Below are 23,418 nucleotides of genomic sequence, written 5' to 3'. Positions count from 1 at the left end.
GAGGGAGTTGGGGGAAGGAGGGAAAATTTGGAACAAAAGGTTTGGCAGTTGTCAATGCTGACAAATTACCCATGCATATATCTTGTAAATAAAAAGCTATAATTAAATATATATATTTTATAAATAAAAAAAGAAAAGTAAAGAGGAGTGCCTTAAAGTTCAGTAGACAAGAGGTAATAGAATTTTGTTTAGATAGTATGGTTTAACTGATTGTCAAAGGAGAAATGGTTGGTAAGGATGGTAGAGAAAGAGAGCCTTGAAATAGCAATAGAGAACAAGGGGTATTCCAGGTCCTCCAATCTCAACCCATGGAGTAAAAGGAGTAAATATTGATGCAATATTGAAAAGGGTGGACAGGGAAGTTGCCATGAAAACAGAGTCATGTTTTGTGAGGGCCGAAATATGAAATGAATGAGGTAGGAGAGAGAAATAAAAAGTTTGTTTCCTACAGAGAAAATATTCCAGAGAACACAGTGAAAGGGATAGATGACTTTAGGAAGTGATATTGTAGGGGTTGGGCTTAGGGGAATAAGAATAATACAGTGGACAGTAAGGGATGGATAATAAATTTTTAATAAAGATTGAAGTTTCAGAATCACTTGGATGAGAAGAGTTGCACTGGACAAGAGTTTGTTAATCACTGAGGAATGCATTCAATGGGTTATTAACACAATTAGGGGTTTGGTCTTCAGTTATGGGCCAGAACTCTTGTACTTGAAACAAGGATTCTTACAAGGTGTTGTCAGTGGAATTGATAAGACAATGGTTATCTAGTTTAGCATGGTGATTAATAGTTCTCTAGTTCAGTACATGCACTTACTATCTATCTATCTATCTATCTATACATCTATCTATATAAGTACAATATACTTAGTATATTAAGTAGAATTGAATATAGTTCTACAAGATTGACACTTATTCTGCAAGATTCATACCTATAATAATGTAATTATAATAGAGCATATAAGTTGGGACAAATGTAGCCAGACAGATTCATTCTATCTCACACCACCTTGGTAGGCCTGTTCTCCTTCATTTCTCCACTGAAATCAAGACTCCAGAAGGCTTCCATGAAATCTAGCATGGGCCCCAGGCAAGAAAACTAGATTGTGAAGGAGATAATAAAGGATTTGGTATTTATCCCTGGCTATTCTTGTGGTGATTACTCTACTGAAAAGAAGGCTGCCCCAGAGACCTCCAGAAAACCAAACAGAACACTACAGTCTTCTGGTAGATTCCTGTCAGAGTATTAGCTCAAGTAAGCGGATCAATGGAGGGAGCTAATAGAATGGCATTTCTCTCCTATTTCTGAGGGTAGGCTAAGAGATTAGCAGAGGGTCTAGAAAGGCATGGCATTTAAAAAATTCCTGATAGATAGGAAATGTCCCCTGAAAGTTTGCAAAGGACACCTCAGAGGGGGGAAAAAAATTATAGCAATTTTTAAAAAAATTTTCTGATAAAGGCCTCATTTCTCAAATTTACAAATTTAAAATAAGACAAATTTAAAAGAATTAGTGTTTATCCAATTTATAAATGATCAAATGATATGAACAACCAGTTTCCAGAAGAAAAAAAAAAAACAAAACTATTTATAGCCACATTTTTAAAAAAATGCTTTAAATCACTATTAATTGGAGAAATTCAAATTAAGACAATTCTGAGGTACTACTTCACATGCATCAGATTGGCTAATAAATAAAAGGAAAATTACAAAGTCTGAAGAAAATATGGAAAAACTGGGATATTAATATATTGTTGATGGAGTTGTGAATTGATCCAAATATTATGGGGAACAAGTTAGGGTATAAAGAGATATAAAATTATATGCATGCTTTGACTTTGATACACTACTTCTAAGTATGTATCCCAAAAAAAGAGTTAAGGAAAAGGAAAAAGGACTTATATGTATAAAAATATTTATGATAGCTTTTTGGTGCCAAAGAATTGAAGATTGAGGGAATGTCGATCAATTGGGGAATGACTAAACAACTTGTGACATATGATTTTGATGGAATACTATTTTGCTATAAGAAATGCTGAGTTTCAGAAAAATCCAAGAAGACTTACATGAATTGATACAAAGTGCAGGGAGCAAAAGCTTGTACACAATAACAGCAATGTGTTAAGAAAGAACACCTGTGAATGACTTAACAATTTTGATCAATTCAGTGATGCAATTCAATTCTGAAGGACTTATGGGTGAAAAATGCTATCTACCTCCACAAAGAGAACTAATAAAACTTGAATGTAGATAGAAGCATTTTTACATCATTATTCTTGTTTTTTTTCCCCTTTTTCTAACATGGCTAATAAGGAAATTTGATTTCACACATATAAATATCACAGAACTCAGTTAAAAATTAATATTGATAATAAGCATTTTTAAAGAAAGAAAAGAACAGCTTTGGGACTGAGATAATGGCAGGAAGAAGCCAGGTAAGAAGACCAGCATGAAATGGAAGAGCAAACTCAGACATGAGAAGTTGTGGAGCTGGAATAACAGTATTAGGCAACTAATTTGACACAAAGGCAAGTGAAGAGACAAACATGACATCAAAGTGGAAAACCCATGTGACTTAAAAATATATCTGTGACCTTACTATGTCTATGTGTAATGTAGTTCAAAATATCCAACAGATAATTGGTGATATAGGACTAGCATTCAGGAGTGACATTAAGGATTGATATATCACTCTTGTGTTATTATTCAGTTATTTCAGTCATGCCTGACTCTTTGTGACACCATTTGGGTTTTTTTAGTAAAGATACTGGAGCAGTTCACCATTTATTTTTCTAACTGATTTTATAAGTGAAGAAACTGAGGCAAATATGGTTAAGTGATTTGCCCAGAGTAACACAACTATTAACTGTCAAAAGCTGGATTTGAATTCAGGAAGATGAGTCTTCTTGGCTCCAGGTCTGGAACTCTTATCAGCAAAGAGATGAAAACTGAAACCATGGAAGCTAAGGAAAGAATGCAGAGAAAAAACGAAAAAAAAAGTCCCAGGACATTTAGTGAATGTGACATGGAAAGTCATCTAGTTAAGGAGACTAAGATGAAGTTGCGTATCAAATATTGTACAGAAAGACTTTAGCTTAAAAAGTCCAAGATCTCCCACTGCATCCAGAACCATCCGCAGTCATCCTGATCTATATCTTGCTGCTGGACCCGGATGGCTTTGGAGGGGAAATTGAGACAGATGACCTTGCACAATTAAATCCAATTCACATGTATGTCATGAATCACCTTCTTGATATCATGATCCTCTTCAAGAATAAAGGATAAACAACAATAGAAATCAAGAAGGATGAAGGTTAAGAAGAATCCCTTAGATTTGGCAATTATGAGATCATTGGAAACTTAGCAGAGAGTAGTTTCATCCGAATGAAGAAGTTGGAATCCAGATTGCATTTGCTTCAGAAGAAAGGAAGAAGTGAGAAAGTGGAAGCAATGAGTACTTCCACTCACTGAAACAATTCTTTCCAGTTTGGCTAAAAATGATTATATTTATATCAATATTTATCTATTATAAATCATTTTGCATATGTGAAGCTTCCATCAATATAGAAACGATCCTTCTTAATTTTTACATTATCTATAAATTTGATAAACACAGATGCTTGTATCTAAGTCACTGATTAAAAAAAAAAATGTAAGCCTATGCAGAGCCTGAGGCCTCCCCATTAAATACATCCTAAGTAGATCATCATCTCATTAATGAACTTAGATCATTTGATATGAATTCATCTAATCCCTATTTTTTTTGTCATAAAGAACAGTATATTTTTCATCACATTGAAATTTGGATAGACTATATTTACAGAATTTCCCTAATCTACAAGTTTATTGACAGTGAAGAGTTCTACTGGAGACCTATAGCATCTTTTGTTACTCTTATGCTTCTGCTTCTATCTTTTGTACAGGTTTTTTTTTTTTTTTAATTTGAATTCTCAAAACTCCTTATATAGCTATATCATTGTCTTAAACTCCTTCCTTTTTTTTCTTTCCTTATCAATATTATTCTTAATTAGGCTATCAAAATTTAATTTGTGAGTGCTTCACCTAATTTTATCTTCCTTTAATTTCCTGACTGTCCTTTCTTAATTATTAATTTCAATGTGCATGTATGCTCCTATATTTTTTTCAATTTTCACATTAATTTTTGATTTTATATTTCATATAATGTATATACATCTTAATATATTTTCAAATGTTTCGCTGTTCACAATTAGAATTAATCATTCTAAAATCTTTAAAGAGAACTTACATTGCCTAAACATATGCCCAAATAAATAAAAGCAAGTAGAATTATAAATGAGCAATGAGACTGACTTCATAAACCATTTTCCACTTCCCCCTTTATTCTACTACAGAAGAACATGATTTATACTTAATTCTTCTTTATTAAATTCTTCCTCTTTTAGCTATTAAAATCTTTTCTCATAATTTCCGGAAAATCATTAGCCCTATAAAAGGCATTAATATTTTTAACACCACATACCTAACAAATGATGAAATGTTCTGTTCCATTCAAGTGATAAGAGCAGTATTAGCTCATAGCTTTTCCTGTATATTTTTTTCAGGGTCTTTGTATCATAGACATAATTTCCTGGCTCTTTTGCCAACCTCTGTGCACACTGTTTTATTTTATATAATCTCAATAAGGCAATATCAATATTTAAAATACTGCCTAAATCAAGGCAAACACATTCCTTCCCCCTGGAGGTACTATGTTTATTTTATCAAGATATTTGGGATTCTCAATTCTTCCTTTTCCAAATCTGTTTTTTCTCTACTTTTAGAACCAATTTTAGTTTAACTGGGGCTCATTATATAAGCAAAGGCAGGAATATCATATAGCTTCAGTCTTATCTCACTGCATTTTAAATGAATATAGTTAAAATGGAAAAGTTTCCGTTTGGGGCCTCTAGCAGAAAGCACACCTGTTATTCAAAGATCAATTATAGTAAAGTTCTGGGCTGAGTCTCACTAAGAGTGGCCACAATTACTCCTAACAAGCATCTAGCACTAAGGGGTTGTGAATCCTGTCCCTGCTTGGGTTGCTTAAATGGAAGAATTCAGATCTTTGGAATCAAAAATAATTAAACTAAATAATGTAACTTTATAGAGTATAATTATTGGCTTAGATAAAGGTATATGCCTTTTACGAATAAAAATGTGTCTAAAATCAATGTTTATGACTCCAACTGGATAAACTTCTTTTTGTAAGGTTACCTGTAGTTAAGTGGAACTCCCACTGATTTAATATGATGTCTTTCAGAAAAGGATGAATCAGGCAAGTCACAGAAGGAAAAAAATTATAAAACCTTTTATCTTGCCCTTCTCTTCATTGATTTACTCTCAATAATTTTTCCTCTTGAAGTAGCAGAAGATACTTTAAATATATCCCTGACTCTGACTTCTATAAGAACCTAAGGCCCTTAGCATTCTTCCTTTATCTGAATTACCCTAAATGACCAGGACAAACTCATCTTTCACCTCTACCTTCATTGTAACCTTTAGATCTGTTTAAGATTTAGCAAAGTCCTCACTTTTTACAATAAAACTTTCCTGAACCCTCAAGGCCAAGGTATTAGTATTTTCTTTCTTACTTCAAATGAATTTATAAATACTTATCTATTCTATTCACCTAGTGGAAGTAGAGAACAGGGACTGGTCAAGTGCTTAACAATCAAGGCCTGGAAGGGGTTGATAAAGTGTGGGATTCAGAAGATTCATTTTCATGAGTTCAAATTTGGCCTGTGATATTAACTCTGTGACCCTGGGTAAGTCACTTAAGGTTGTTTGTTCCTCATCTGTAAAATGAGCTGGATAAAGAAATGGCAAGCCACTTAGCATGTTTGCTCAATGGCACCATGAAAAGTCAGACATGATTAAACAATAAATGTCTGGCACTGTGTTATGCCCTGGGGATATAAAGAAAGACAAAAAACATTTCAGGCTTTCCACCAGCTCAAATTATTATAGGTAAGACAGCATGCAAACAAACTAAAAAGATTTGTACAAGATAAATTGGAGATAATCTCTAGGGGAAGGCAATTTCAGCTGAAAATTGAAGGGGTTTAGGGGGGGATAGGATTCAAAAAAGAAAAGGAGAGAATTCCAGGAAGGAAGGCCAGCCAGTGAAAATGCAAGAGTAGGGAGATTGAATGTCTCATGCAATGAACAGCAAAGCCTGTTTTAACTGCATTGTAAAGTACTTGAAGGAAAGCAGCATATAAGGCAGCAGTTAGGAAGGGGCAAGTTTTAAAGGTCTTTCAAAGCCTAACACAGGATTCTTTATTTGATGTTTTGCTTTCCTTTTTGTATCACAGGTGCCTGACAAGGAGTAGGAGTAAGTGTCTGTAGAAGTCAACTGAACAGTTTTGAGCCAGGATCATCCTCTGTGTCACTGATTTAAAAACACCAGAAAAGGCCTTGAAAGACGTTATTCCAGGACTTCCATTTCAAATCAGTGTTTATGCAATTCCTGCACTCTTTGTATTTGACCAAATAATTAAGATAGGACTTTTCAGTCAGGCAATGTTTTCCAAATCAGCCTTCTTTATTCCACTTCCAGCTGTGTGTCTGTCCAAGACCCGACCTCAGCTATGTCTCACCAGGTGATCTCCCTCACTCTGGAAAGTCCCTTTGTCATACTAGGCCCCTTCTTGGTCAGTTCCCTTTTGGGGAAGGATCAAACCTGCCATCTTTCATTTCCATCCCAGCTATTTTTCTGATTTTCTGGACCTTCAAGCACCCTTTTGTGTATGGAGAAAGTAAGTTTGCTGGCAATGACTCTCTGTCTCTGTTTGTGTCTCTCTGTCTCTATTTTTGCTTTTCTTATAGTCCTGGAATTCACACATTGGAGTTAGCTTTTGCCATCTTCGCCTTCAGAATGAATGACTCCTACCTGAATTGCCAGGTAATATCTTAATTCCTCTCCAGGCTGCACGCCAGACTTTTTCTGGAGCTGAATTGCAGCTTCCTTTTATTTATGGTCTCCTTCCATTAGAATGTAAGCTCCTTGAAGGCAGAGAATACATTATCTTTCTGCTTGTATTTGTATTCCCATTGCTTAGCCTTGTGTCTGGAACATAAATCAGTGCTTAACGAATGCTTGTTGACTACTTGTCCCTACACCTCTTACAATAATATGGGCCACAGAGTAAGCATTTAATAAAATCTTGTTTCTTTGCCCTTGCCCTTGTCTTTGTCTCTCCTTGTCTTGACTTTAATACAATTTTATTTGTAATGTCTTCCTACATTTAGGTACTTAGTCACTTTTTTAGGTAACTTGCATACCATCAAGAGAAGTTTTAAGAAAAGCATTGGTATTCTATCCTTTTTGATAATCAGCCCTTTTCCTTGATTATTACTAAGAGATAAAAATCCAAAGAACTGATCATTTCCATAATGTTGTAGTCACAGGTATATATATTCACTTACTGAGTTACCTTTAAGCTTTTACATGTTACATAATTCATGTTGCTTTTCTATCTTCTTATAACTGAGCAAATTTATATTAAAAGGAAAAAAAGTTAGCAAAGCAGCAGTAGGCTCTTAGTAGAACAACATTTCTTTCAATAAATGATTTCAAAGCTGTAATGGGTTCTATGCTGGTAGCTGCTGTCGTGTGGCTGCGGGTCTAGCTAGCTTCTTGACTCAGCTGCACAGATTGCTATTGCCCATTCTCTTCCACCTCCGATCTTTCTTCACTGAGAATAAAGATTGACGATTTTCCCCTAACCTGAATTCCTGACTCCGGCTGATTTTAAAATACCGGTCATTACACAAAGACATTTCATAGATATAGGATCCAACTATATTCTCATAGCTTAAAGAGAATTTCTACTTCTTCAAGGAATTTTAATTATATTTGCTTTGTTTCCCTCTAATCCATCCACAAAATGTTGCCAGATTAATTGTCCTACAGCTAGCTCTGATCACATAACTAAGTCTTTCTTTCTTTTTTTTTTTTCCCAAAAAACCTTTAAGGCTCCCCCTCACCTAGAGAATAAAATCCAAACTCCTTCATTTGGCATTCAAGATCATTTGTGAATTAATTCTAATCTATCCTTTTAGGTTTTTCTCTCTCCACTTCTTTCCTCAATAATGTCAACTCTTCCATTAAATTTTCTTAACTATTCTTTCTACCTCCCCAAAGAATTACTTTTTAGTTCTTCTGAAGTACCATTGTCCATTAATACTCTCTCTTATAATGTAGTTATCTCCATTTCAACTTCATTTTTCCTACTTGTTGTTTTTGTCTTTTATTCTTGAAGAGGATCATAACATCAGAGAGATGATGCAAGTGAGTTGGATTTAAGTGAGGAGGGGCTGTGCAAGATCACTTGCCTCACTTTTCCCTCCAGATCCATCTAAGTCTAGTTGCCAGATATAAAACAGGACAACTGGAGATGACCCTGCCATACTACATGCTCCATGAGAGCAGGGACTATGTCACATTCTTTATATTCCACAGTGCCTAGTACCTGGTAGTAACTTAATAAATATACATTTCAGGCAGGAATGCAAGAAGAAATAAAATAAGGATAGATGAATTTGTTTTTTTTTTAATCCACTATTGATTTTACTAAAAAGAAAAAGAAAAACTGCTGCAATTCCTAAAAGAGCCTTTAAACTTATTTTTACATCGTAAAGAGAAATAACTTTATGTTGGATGGTAAAATGCATAGTGTTGACTCTGGAATCAAGAATACCTAAGTTCAACAGGATAGTTTACCTCTCAGACCTGTGGAAGGGGAAGGTCTTTATGACCAAAGCAGAACTAGAGATCATTACTGATCACAAAATAGAAAATTTCGACTATACCAAACTGAAAAGTTTTTGTACAAACAAAACTAATGCAGACAAGATTAGAAGGGAAGCAATAAACTGGGAAAATATTTTTACAGTCAAAGGTTCTGATAAAGGCCTCATTTCCAAAATATATAGAGAATTAACTCTAATTTATAAAAAATCAAGCCATTCTCCAATTGAAAAATGGTCAAAGGATATGAACAGACAATTCTCAGATGAAGAAATTGAAACTATTTCTAGTCATATGAAAAGATGCTCCAAGTCATTATTAATCAGAGAAATGCAAATTAAGACAACTCTAAGATACCACTACACACCTGTCAGATTGGCTAAGATGACAGGAAAGATAATGATGATTGTTGGAGGGGATGCGGGAAAACTGGGACATTGATGCATTGTTGGTGGAGTTGTGAACGAATCCAACCATTTTGGAGAGTAGTTTGGAACTATGGTCAAAAAGTTATCAAACTGTGCATACCCTTTGATCCAGCAGCGTTACTACTGGGATTATATCCCAAAGAGATTATAAAGAAGGGAAAGGGACCTGTATGTGCACGAATGTTTGTGGCAGCCCTTTTGTAGTGGCTTAGAAACTGAAACTGAATGGATGTCCATCAGTTGGAGAATGGCTGAATAAATTGTGATATATGAATATTATGGAATATTACTGTTCTGTAAGAAATGACCAACAGGATGATTTCAGAAAGGCCTGGAGAGATTTACACGAACTGATGCTGAGTGAAATGAGCAGGACCAGGAGATCATTATATACTTCAACAACAATATTATATGATGACCAGTTCTGATGGACCTGGCCATCCTCAGCAACAAGATCAACCAAATCATTTCCAATGGAGCAGTAATGAACTGAACCAGCTACGCCCAGAGAAAGAACGCTGGGAGATGACTAAAAACCACTACATTGAATTCCCAATCCCTATATTTATGCACACCTGTATTTTTGATTTCCTTCACAAGCTAATTGTACAATATTTCAGAGTCTGATTCTTTTTGTACAGCAAAATAACGTTTTGGTCATGTATACTTATTTTGTATCTAATTTATATTTTAATATATTTAACATCTACTGGTCATCCTGCCATCTAGGGGAGGGGGTGGGGAGGTAAGAGGTGAAAAATTGGAACAAGAGGTTTGGCAATTGTTAATGCTGTAAAGTTACCCATGTAACTGTATCCTGTAAATAAAAGGCTATTAAATAAAAAAAAGAAAAAAAAAAAAAAGAAAAAAAAAAAAAAAAGAATACCTAAGTTCAAATCTGGCTTCAGACAGTAGCTATGCAACCCTGGGCAAGTCACTTAACCCTGCTTGCCTCAGTTTCCTCATCTGTAAAATGAACTGGAGAATGAAATAATAAAACACTCTAGTATCTTTGCCAAAAACGCCCCAAATAGAGTCAGAGTCAGACATGACTGAAACAATTTAACATCAACAACAACATTTTCAGAGGGACACCCAAGGACATTAGAAATCAGCTCCATAATCAATCTGTATTCCATGTGTAATATGTTTTATTATGTAAGTTTTAGAATGCAAGATTTCAGAGATAAAATAGGCTACTGTACATATTTCAAGTTTCATTAATACTTCAATGAATCTATGACCTCATCATAGCATGTATTCTCTCCATAGATACAACTCTAAGCCGATCCACAATTTTTCATTGTGTTTTATTCTTGTCCATATTCTTCCAAAGAATTCCCACAGAGTATCTATTCAATATACTAAAAGCATTCTTCTAAGATGATTTTTTTCAAATTTTTAAATTTACCTATGAAATGGCTTTTTTCATATATTCATTGTTGCCACATAATGAGACCACCTCATTTTTTGATCATATGTATATTCACATATATCTTAAGCCATTTCTTGAGTATATATATATATATATATATATATATAGTAGAAATATGCTAGTTTACTCAAACCTACTATATAAATCCTTAATTTGTTTTCATTTGATATAGGTCTCATGTTATTTAAAGTTATAAAGTTAACTTTTTCTGCATTTTTATTTACTAACAAAATATCTATACATCAAATTATTTATTTTAGAATTGTTTTAAATCTCATAAACTACTTTTAAAATTTTGTATCTCCATTTTTATGTGAATTTCTGAATTTTCTAAATACTCATTCTTCACTCTATATAAAATAAATAAGCTCTAACCTATGAAGTACTTAATTCAGTAAAGTACTGAATAAATATTAAGTAAAACAGGAACTCAGAGGTCAGAGGTCAGGGTCTATATATGTACCAGACAAAACAACAAATCTGAGGTCTCTTTGTCTATAGTATTATCTATGAGATAAGAGTGTTTGATGGTTTTGCATAATAACATTTTATATATCTGTAGCATATTTCAAATTTTGGGGTATATATATATATATATATGGATATATATATATATATATATATATATATATATATATATTCACTTATTGACATTTTCTTAATTAGGCAGCATGGAATAGTGGATAGGGAGCTGAACTCTAAGACAAGAGGACCTCAGTTTAAATTTAGCCGCTAAAACTATGGCTGGATAGCCCTAATCAAATCATTTAATTTCTTTAGACAACTGGTTAAGATTACATTCCACACAATAGTGAAATCACTGGTCAAGTTATGTATATTACAAATTGAGAAATAAAGATTATTCACTTAGTAAATGGTAGTCCAAATGTCTAGAAATACAATTTAATTTGCATTTCACATACAAAAATACCTGGACTACTTTATTTCTCTTCTTTGCTTATGTTGTAATCTTTACAATCTCCTAGCTAAAAATTCATGCATTCTTCTCTGGCAACTGAGAGTATCCTTACAAAACCAATAAGGTAATTTTGAAATTGGAGTTTTATCTCAGTATTTTATTAATTTGTTCATTTGTCTGTTTTTAACAGAGAATTCCATGATCTTATCAATTAGCTCATTTTTTGTGAAACCTAAGAACTCTAAATATATTCTTTAAAAAATCTGTAATTATTGTTTAACACATATTGTATTACTTGTTATCTAGGGGAGAAGAAGAGGGAAAATTTGGAACACAAGATTTTACAAGGGTCAGTTTTCAAATTATCCATGCACATGTTTTGAAAATAAAAAGCTTTAATAAAAAAAACCACATCTAAACAATTGGAAAAATATCAATTGTTCATGGCTAGGCTGAACTAATGTAATAAAAATTACAATTCTGCCCCAAAAATTCTGTAATTAGATTGATTACAATTAGTCTTGAAATTAATAGACTATCACTCAGTCATCAATGATTTCCCCTTCACAGATGATAACATTTCTGATCATCTGCATGGTTATTCAGATGTTATTTTTTATATTTGTCTTAACTAAAACTTAATTCTATAAAAAGCATACATGCATGCTGGTAGACACTTTGTTCATGAATTGGGCCTTTTACCTGAAAAACAGGTTCAAGTTCAATGTATTCTGCAAGGAATTAATTAATAAATGGCTTTTAAAAAATATAATCACCCTTTTCATCTTAACAACTAAATAGAGCTAGGCTTAAGATAGCCAGAAGCTAAAAGGAGCTTAGAAATAATTTTTGATATAGGGATGATTGAAATCATTCACTTGCTTTAGTTCTATGGTTAAATTTGACAGAAGAATACTGAATGGACTTTGACTTGAGAAATGCTAGGTCACTTAGATTCTGATTCATATAAATGCCAAGTCTTTTACTATAAAATGTTTCCCAGATCTTTCCTTCTAAGTCCACGGGCTACAATAACATTCCCTCTACCTAGATAAGAGAAAGAAAACCTGCTCTATTCTTCCTCCAAAGTGAAAAGGCAAACTCACTCTCTTTAAAAAACATGTTTTATATGGACTTAGGACAATTTCCTCTGGTTCTTCAGGTCTGATAAATAAACTAAATTTGTATTTATTCACATAAAATATGAATTTATATCTTTTTACTAGCTGAAAATCATGTAGACTAAAGATCTGGTATGCATTAAATTCTCAAGTATATCACAAAACTGAGCTCAAATTCACTGGATCAACTTTCATGAGATGACTGATTTTATTATTTAGATTATTGAAACAATGAATAAACTCTGATTGTAAAAAAAAATGGTGGAAATCATATCCTGGAACACATTTTGATGAATATAGAGCTTCATTTACATAATTCTAGATGAATGATCTTAATCAAAGGAGCAAAAAGCAAATAGAAGCCTGATGAAAAACAGAGGAATTTTATTTCTTGTTTTTCTTTCTGCAATTAGTAAGTTATGTATTGGATTAGATTGACTAAATTCCAGAAAGTGGGCTAGAAGATAACCAATGTGCTTTTTTGTTCAAATATTTTATTATCCTTATATAGCAAACTTTTCTTATTAATGTATTATTGATTTATGTTTCTAAATGGATGTGGGATTTCCCACACTTAAGCAACCAGTCTTGGAACTAAGGGTAGGTAAGGAAAATAACAACAAAATGAAGGATATATAATACTTTATATTAAGGTTTTTATTTTGCAATTCAAAAAAATGCTGTATGCATAACAGGTATTTATGATAAATAAAATTGCTTTTTATTAAGGATTTAAAGCTTCCACTAGAAAATAAAGTGAAAGTAATATGTTTTCAAATCTTACCTAAAGCAAAATCTACTAACATCCTATAGTCCAGAAAATGATCCTGCACAAGGCTATGGAACCCAAAGGATTCCCAAGTTCCATAAAGCTCTGAGCTATAATTTTGAATATAGTCATAGAGATAATCTGCCTCTGATAAAAGGCAAGCACTTTGAAATCTGGAAATGCTCACCTTCATGAGTCTGACCACTAATTGATCTTTCTAGCTCTGAATACTTAGGAAGATCTATGAACACAAAGAAAAATGGTGATTTGATTACTAAGAGGAAATATCTATGGACATTAACCACATCATAGATGCAGATTGGGTTAAGGGTTAAGGGGGTATTTTGTTTTCATGTTTTTTTTTTTAATAATAAGGGACACCTGAAGAAATTTAGGGGAAGGGGAAAGGAGCCAAATAGTGGAGAGGACAAAAATGATGTTTCAATAAAAAAGAAGTGATAATTGATGGTACAAGGACATGTAGAAGAGGTTGGAAGAGGATATGAAAAAATCAAGAGCATTGTTTCTCTTAAGCAACTTAAGAGTAGATGGAGATATAGAGAAGGCTATGTAGAAGGAAAACTGAGGGACTCAGATCTATCTTCTCACAAGAAGAGGAAGTGAGGGTTACTACTGAGGCCGGAGAGTGAGGAAAATTTGAAAATAAAGACTGAGATTTGATAAAACAGCAGTGTCAAATATTGTCCATAAGGAAGGAACAAAGGGATGGCTGAGCAGCAGAATGAGTCCAGGTGAGTTTCCATGGTGTGGATAAAGTTTGGGGATTCAAGGAACAATAGGATGTCTCAAAAGGCTACTAGGAGGAATTAGCAAATGGACTAAGAGGGAAGAATAAGGCCCAGCTGGATAGTAAAGTAGAAAAATAGCAACAGGACAACTCTTATGTCCAATGTGGATAACAGGGATAAAGAAAATCAGAGATTGTAAAGGGGAAAAATCCTGGATTTTTTAAAATATGAAATTATCAATAATTAACTGACTTTAATTTGTTGTTCTGTATCTTTTCTCATCTCTCCCCACCCCCACCACCTCTATCCTTTGAGAGTATGAACACCCACAAACAGAGATATACAGGGAATATGCTTAAGTGATGACAGACAGATTTCTTAATTAACTAAAGGCTGAGAAAAGGCCATAACTTCTTTCAAATTAAATCATGTGCAAACATTTTTGTTGCACAGATGGGAAAAGAAGTTGAGACATCTGAGAAAAGAAAGTGACTTTTACAGTTTTCCTTCACATTCTCATCCTCCTTTCCATTTTAGTTTTTAATGAGGAAGGATACATAAGTGTCTTGACACAGGGTTCAGCAGCAGAGCTGGGTCAGATCAAAAAAAAACTTACTTCAGTAAGTTATGCATCTGAGATGGAATCCCAGTAGAATGTTGCCTGCTCCTGAGAATGCATTTATTTCCCACTCAAAAAGTTTAGTGGCACTTGCAAATATTCTCGTAACTCCTCTTCTTAATCAGATTTCCATTTCAGGGAATAATCTTTTAGAAATTTTTACTTCCTGAACATTTTCTTTTTGTTAAAACCTGACAAGTCTAAAACCTGTCACTTGTATTAATTCAAGACACTGTCATCATGCCTATATAACTACATGATATTAGAATTAATATGAAAGATATACATTTTTAGAACTGGAAGTAACATTAGAAATTAGCCACTCTAACTCTGTTATTTTTTAAATGAGAAAAGGAAAACTTTGAGACAGTGAGTGACTTACCCAAGAATGAACAGAAAGCTAGCTCGTAACAGAGTCAATAATAATAACCCAGGCTACAAATGGTCTAATATTCCTTCTTTTCCACAATCCTCATTCTTTCCAGGCTAATCCTTATCACATCTAGGATCAAATACAAAATATTCTCTTTGGAATTAAAAGACTTTCATCATCTAATGTCAATCTACTTTTGTAGTCTTCTTATACATTATTCCCCTAAATACTCTTTGATCAGTGACATTAATCTCCTGGCTCTTCCTAGAAGGAGACATTTCATCTTTTGCTTCTGGGAATTTTTCTTGTTTCCCAAGCCTGAAATGCTCTCCCTCTTTTGCTCCACATGTTGAGTACTTTAGCTTTCTTTAAGTTTCAAATAAAATGCCATCTTTTATTGGAAGCCTTGTCTAACTGCTCTTAATTCCAAAACTTTTGCTCTTCTGATTTCTTATTTATTTTGCATATCGATTTCTTTGCATATATTTGCTTGCATGTTTTCTCTCCCACTAGATAGATAAGCTCCTTGAGGACAGGGACCGCCTTTTATATCCCTAGTACTTGGCATAGTATCCAGCACAAAGTAGGTATTTAATAAATATTTCTTGTTTGATTGGTTAATAATTTTGAAATAAAAAGTAAAATATAAAGCATGCAAATCTTGGAAGCTTTTCATATACTTACATGACAAGGGCAGAAAACTTCTTCAAAAATAAAAATAAAAAAAAGTTTAAGGGAGTTAGGGATGTCTTCAATGAGGCCCTAAGGGAAAAAAAGCAATGGCTTTGTAGTCAAAAGTCTGCGTTCAAATCCCAACTTTATTGCAATCTGTGTGACTTGGGGCAAGCCATTTGTCTCTGAACCTCAGCTTCCCAGTCTACAAAATCAATAATTGTGGAGTAGATGTTCTCTGAGTATCTCTGAAGCTCTAAATCTGTGAACTTGTGTTACTCTCATTTTGGTAGCAACTGACTGCCTATTCATTGAAATTTTCAATTCATCTCTGAATTAAGAATTTATTACCTCAAAGTATCTTTAAGATTTAATATCCCTTGTGAATTTCCTGGTATTGCCTAGGGTAACTGGCATTAACCAATATCTAATGAATTTATAATGGCCAAGTAATGACTATATAAGTCAAGCAAACATCATAAGATTTAACTTGTCCCAAAGTGATCTCCGCTAAGTGCAGTGGGACAATGCTATAGGATTATTGGTGATTGATTGGAGCACTGAAGTATTATATATAATGTAAGCAAAGTCACGTGTCAGTACATTCTGTTCAATTAAGTTTAGCTGGACTCCATAAAATATAAAAATACTTCAGGAAATGCTCTAGTTCATAATTGAACTAATAAGCCCTCTGGGGACTACTCATATAGTTCATCAAGAGTTAATGGAACAAAACAAAACAAAACAAAACGAAACAAAAAACCTTTTCCCTTTAGGCACATAAGTGGTTTGTAGCTACCAACTAGAAATAATCACAAACTAGAAATGGATGCTTATAAGATCCATTGGTTGCTATGGTTTGCCCCAAGATTAGAAATCATGAAGGAAAATCCACCATTTGTGTGCCCATTTCTACATTCTAAGTTGATCTTGAACACAATTAAGAAATCGTTCTACTTGAAAACAATGATGTTGACTAAATTTATAGGATCATAGATTTAGAGTTGAAATGTACTTTAGTCCAAGTCCTTTATTTCACAGAGGACTGAATTTAAACCCAGAAAGGTTTAAGATGCAGATTGCTCCCACATACTAAAGGGGAAAGATGGGATTTAAATCCAGGTCCTTGGGTTTTCCCACTATAGCATATTGACTCAAGCATATGACTTGGCTCCTTTACAACTCTAAAATTATATACTTCTATCATCAATCAATTAATTAATCAACAAACATTCATTAAGTTCCTCCTAGCTTAGGTAGAGGAGAGACAAGGACATTTGATATGAACAGACAATTTTCAGAAGAAGAAATCGAAACTATTTGTAGCCACATGAAAAGGTGTTCCAAATCACTACTGATCAGAGAAATGAAAATTAAAACAACTCTGAGATAGCACTGAGATAGCACAGATAGCACCTGTCAGATTGGCTAAGATGACAGAACATGATAATGATCAATGTTGGAGGGGATGTGGAAAAACCAGGACACTGATACATTGTTGGAACTGTGAATGGATCCAACCATTCTAAAGAGCAATTTGGAATTATGCTCAAAAAGTTATCAAACTGTGCATACCCTTTGATCCAGCAGTGTTTCTACTGAGATTATATCCCAAAGAGATCCCTAAATGAGGGAAAGGGACTCCCATGTGCAAAAATGTTTGTGGCAGCCCTCTTTTTAGTGGCAAGAAACTGGAAATGGGGTGGATGCCCATCAATTGGATAATGGCTGAATAAATTATGGAATATGAATGGCATAGAATACTGTTGTTCTGTAAGAAACTACCAGCAGGATGATTTCAGAGAGGTATATGCATGCTACTTCAAAATGGCAAATTTTAATCACAAAAACAGCAGCACATAAAATTCAAGATTGGTTAAAGTAAATGTTTTCAAAACTGAATCACAAAATAGTACTTGCTTTATTTTAACTTATTATGAAATATATGAAACAAGTATGTTTTAGAATTATTAATCACATTTATGATACTGCATAATATAATCTAGTTTTAGAAATGAGCTTATTACACAGCTAAAAGTTGTAATATTAGTATTTTGATATCCCTAGTTTGAGACATAAAAACAGCTTAATGCAAATTATGGTATTCAAAAAGAATCACATCCTAAGGTTTTAAACCAGTAAGGTAGGATCATGAACACGTTGATCTCAAAATGTTTAGAAATAAAATGAGAAAATGCAGACATTGTAAAATAGATTATTAGTGAGAAAACTTACAGGACATAAAATGAATAAGTAAGAGGGGTCCATCAATTATGTCTTTACATATAAAATAGACATGAGGTCTTTCACTAATCTGAATATTAAAAACAAAAATTATTCACAAAATAATGCTAAGAAAAAGCAAATCTCTCAAAAAATCACACCAAATAATTTTCAAAACACTGAACAAAGCAAGGCCTTATATAACTCATTATAAAATGTATTTGATTGAAATGTTTAGAATATATTAGTTTGAGTTCCCATTTTTCTCCTTAACTCAATTTAACAAAAACTCTGGTTAGACTGATGGCTCAATATCTGATATGAAAAAGTTGCCATTCACTTTAAGAATTAATACATTTTTAAAAAGGAAAAAAAAGATTTAACTTTCAGAATTATCAATATTCTAAAGAAAATTTTGTAACAGCACAGACTTAAGATGCAAATGAAATCTTAATTTGGTAATTTTTCAACAGACAATGCTGATCAATCAAAAAATTTGGATGTTAAAATATCTAAGAGGCATTCACATCAACTTCTTTTTAGAATACCAATATAACCTTTCCATTCCCTTGAAAAATTTATGTTTTTAATTTGGTATGCATGAAATTGTCAAATTTTCTAAGAGCAATTTACACAAACTTTTAATCACTTAGTTTAGCACATAAAGCGTTTTTTAAAATTTCTTAGTAGGTACTTATATCAGTATTTATTGAACTGAATTTAATTCCTTGCTACTAAAATACATTTGGAAGACAGTTTTCTTAGAGTGAGAATCTGGACCTTGAACTTCCCTGGCTTAGCCTTTGTAAGATATTTTTAGTCTTTTCTTCTCCATGGTAGATCTTGAGCCCAAAATGCTGTGAGAGTCTGTGGAATGTGAGGTGACTGCTGCTACATAGGCAAAACAAAAAGTTGTTCTATTTTGAAGAACATTTGGAATGCTCAGAAGATGCTAACCTTCCAGGGTTCTATTATACTACTATGGCACCAGAAATTGCTTTAATCCAATTCTCCTTTGCACTGTTAACCCAAACAAAGACAGTTCTAGATATTGTTACAATTGCAAAGAGATTATCTCCCATCATTACATCATTCTTTACAGTCTTGGATTTCATGAACCTCCAAAAGTGTTGGAGAATCCAGAGAAGTTCCTTTTGCAATTCAAATCTGAAGTAGTCTATTTTATTTTCATTGAATTGAAAGCATCTTCTCTCCCAGTTCATCCCTACTTCTTGTGTAATACAATAATCATTTTGATAACTGCATTATCTGAAGATGGCAAAAAGTAAAGAAGATGATTTTGTGACCATAGATTCCTGTCAGATTATTCCTATCAATATTGTCACCAGATCTATTTATTTTTTCTTTCTGAGTTGGTGTTATAACAAGCACACCACCCATAATTTTTGTACTGTGAGACAGTTGATTTTTACTACCTGGAGTTTAAAAGTGGCCACTTAAGCTACAGAATGAAAATGTGGTTCTGATTTCTTTGACCAAGGGTGCTTCTGAAAATTTTTAATACAAGGATTCTTGAGTCCAAAGAACAATTTGTAGTAATTCAAAGAGGCTGAAGCTTTTAAAATACTTTTGAAAATCAGCATCCTGCTGCTAGATGATACTTTGCTTCAACTTATTTTCATTAATATATTTCAGCACAATTTCTAATGGACATCTTCATGGCCTTTGATTTTTTAGAATGAAGAGTGGGGAACGTATTTCTGTTACTTTTAATATTTTTGTTCAAAAAATTTTCCGATTCTACTAGGTCTTACTGATCATTCACTTGTAGAAAGCATTTTCTCATTCCTCCATTCATTAATACCAAAATAGAATTCTGGCTTTGGCCTGACTTGGGTGTATTGCTGATTTTTGAAATGTAGTTGAATTTGATAGTTCTAATAAGTGGGGATCTAGAAGGAAGGTGAATTATCCAGATATCAGGCTAGATAATTCTCTCTGGTATCCTATCTGGTACCTCCACAAAAAAATACTCAATGTTCTCATTTTCTTCAATGTCTAGAAAACCACAAATTTGAGTATGACAATATATGTAAGGCATTTTTCAGCTTAAATATTACATGGGGTCCAGAACTAGTTCTCCCAGAGTGGGATGAGAGGGACAATCCCCAGAGCCTTGGCTCAACTTGGTAGCATTCTTCTTATCCATGTCCCAGGGACTCTCTTTTTTTAGCTTCTGTCTCCTCTCACCTCAGGCCTACCCCTCTAAATGGATTTCTTCCCCATTTTTCTCTTATCTGACTCCCCCTGCTCCCCTTTCAAAAACTTTATTAGCTCTCTCTGCACCCACTGAGTCATCTGTTCAAGCTCAAGTTTCCTACCAGATTCCAACCTGAATCTATCATCTTAAGATAGCTTTGTACAGTATTTGATTTACAGAACATAAACACCGTGGGATGAGACTGCAGAGCAGTGAACAAGCAGGTAGTCAGTAATAGTTTTGTTTTTAAAGTTACCAAGTTTTACCCTCAGAAAAGAGAATTATTATTATTACTATAAAATAAATAATTAGAGCATTATTAATGTAACCAAGATATAAATAGTAATTTCTACATATTTTCCAGTATATCAGTTTTGCTGTTGCTCATGAAGGAGATAATCAGTTAAGAAATGTCTGTCTTCTAAAACTTGCTTCCTTTAAAGAACTATAATTCTGTGTGTAAAACTTGGAGGGAGTTAATGGATGTCAATTTAAAGAGTGTCTGTTTTGCTTCAAGAGACATCAAGTGTATCACCTTGCCTACATGGTTTTGGTTCCACCCACAATGAAAGTAGCTATCAGAAATGATCCTGTCAATTCCTTCTGTTATGTTTCCACAGAAATCCACCCCCTTTGTGAGAATCTATTGCCAGCAGAGTTTTCCTGCCATTCTTGCTAAATTCTAAGACAATGTCATTAGTCATAAAAACACTAAAGCTAGCTTTTGCTTTTAAAATACTTAAAAAGCTAAAGTACCAGTATGTGGAATGGATACACTGGAAGTTGAAGTAAAAGAACGAGAAACCCTTTTTCTGTGCCCCAAGACCTTTTTTGAGAGGCTGGAGCAAAAGTAGAAATAAGATATACATGGATCTTTTCACAAAAAGCAACACACCACCTATCCAGCAATTTATATTTTCTAGGCCCCAACCAAGTAGAAGCTAGATTAATTAGACACATTGATGGATGCAAAGTTGGAGAACCTGGATTTACTACTGCTTACTTTGAACCTGACAGTTTATCTGGGACTCAATTTCTTCATCTGTAAAATGAAAGTGGCCTGTCTAGTTCTAATCTTATCCACTAAAAGGAAGGCCACTAAAGAAAGCCTCAGCAGATAAACAGACATTGTAAAGTCTTCACTCAGATCTTATTTACTCTTATCTTACACAGGATCCCAGAATAATACATCATCTGGCTCCTCAGCTAACAACAAATTAGAAATGAGAGAGTGGAGGATTTAAAATCTGCAATACAGAGAAGCAGAAAAAAAGGATGATAATTGTCTTTCTTTAACTGAAGAGATAATAAACTATTTTTCAAAATATAAAGGAACTCAAAAAACACATAACATATTGAAACCATTTAATGCAGGGACAAATCTCTAACCTCAACTATTTCTTAGCTTGTCGTTGTATTAATGTTACATTAATGATATCTACAATGATAACTAATAAGCATATAAAACACTTAAAATATTGTTTTGTATAGAAAAGTGTTAAAATTATTAATAAAAATCACAAATAATATCATGTTTTAAAGTTTAAAAGGCAATTTAAATGTTATTCTATTTGATTGTATCTTAAAAAAAGTCATATTAGGGCAACTAAGTGGAACAGTGGAGAGAGCACTAGTCCTGTAGTCAGAAAGACCTGAGATCAGTTTGGCCTCAGACACTTAACACTTCCTAACTGTGTGATTAGGCAAGTCACTTAACCCCAATTGCCTCAGCAAAAACAAACAAATAAACATATTTAACAAGATAACCTTCACTTATATGGAAAATTTGACTACTTCCAGCACTAACAATTAGGGATTCTGGATCTATATCTATATATCTATATCTATATCTATATATATCTATATATCTATATCTATATATATATACACTTACACACACAGATCTGCATGCCATTGTAAAATCAAAGATTCAGCTGCAGAATGGTCCATAGAAATGATGAAATCATAAAATCACAGGTCCAGGGAATGTGAGGAATCTCGGATTTTAGCTATAAAGATCCAACTCCTTTATTTTACACATGGGACATTGATGTTTAGGAAGGTCAGATCATTTGTTTAAGTTCACAAGAAAACTAAATGGCTAATTGGGATGCAGAATAAGGTACAAGACATCAAATTAAATCTTTCTACCACTACCTCTCATCAATGGAAATTACATATATAATTTCAACTGATCCTTAGTTGGTTCTCTAAGGAAATGAGAAAGTATGATATTGAGTATTTCCCCATCCATAAGTTTCCTAAAAGTTTAGAATTGTCCAAACTCTTCAGGACCTATTCCCTCTCCCCCATTATTCTCATTTCTCTTATATCACTTAATTTAGCTATCTTTTTCCTGCAACCTTTCTTCCAAATCAAATCAATATAGGTATATGAAAAAATTAGCAGAACATAGTACAGAGGACCAACTTGGAAAAATACATGTCTTGAAGATATATCTACTTTGAAGTCTTGTCTCTAATATGTATTTGTTATATGATCACGAAATAGTTACTTAACCTCTTAGTCAAATTCCTAAGTTGTTGGTAACTGTAGTTTTGTTTGTTCAGTCATTTTCCAGTCAAATCTGATTCTTTGTGACCCCATTTCAGGTGTTCTTAGCAAAGACACTAGAGTAGTTTTCTATTTTCTTCTCCAGCTCATTTTACAGATGAGGAACCGAGTAATTAACTTGCTCAGGGTCACAAGCTAGTTTAAGTATCTGATGTTGTATTTGAAATCATGAAGATGAGTATTCCTTACTGAAAATCAGCATTCTATTTGCTTTACTACTTGCTGCTATGGTAATAATAGTAAGATATAATAACAATAGTAGTAGCAGTGATAATAATATGTGTAGTAATCACAACAGTCATAATAGTAGATGTAGTAGTATATTACATTTAAGTTTTGCAAATGAATATGAATATTATCTTAATTTACCCTCATGACAATCCTAATGGGTAGATGTTATTATTATCCTCATTTCACAGATGAAAAAACTGAGGCAAATTTGCCTGGGTCACATAGCTCATAGCTGTTCAAGGCTTGATTTGTTCTGCATGAGTGAAAAGAGCCAAGTCCATCACAGATGATCATCATATAATCTTGCTGT

At 33.4% G+C, this 23,418-nt stretch overlaps 1 protein-coding gene and 1 pseudogene across 1 annotated transcript in view; both read right to left on the bottom strand.

Moving 5' to 3' along the window:
- The window catches only part of CNTN5 (contactin 5), a 1,555,331-nt gene that overhangs the window by 1,245,133 nt on the left and 286,780 nt on the right, over positions 1 to 23,418 (bottom strand). The gene's annotated exons all lie outside the window — the stretch shown is intronic.
- The window catches only part of LOC116422587, a 96,342-nt pseudogene continuing 90,542 nt past the window's right edge, over positions 17,619 to 23,418 (bottom strand).

This window comes from Sarcophilus harrisii, chromosome 3, assembly GCF_902635505.1.
Source record: "Sarcophilus harrisii chromosome 3, mSarHar1.11, whole genome shotgun sequence".
Taxonomy (NCBI): domain Eukaryota; kingdom Metazoa; phylum Chordata; class Mammalia; order Dasyuromorphia; family Dasyuridae; genus Sarcophilus; species Sarcophilus harrisii.
This window is presented reverse-complemented; position numbering and strand designations above follow the sequence as displayed.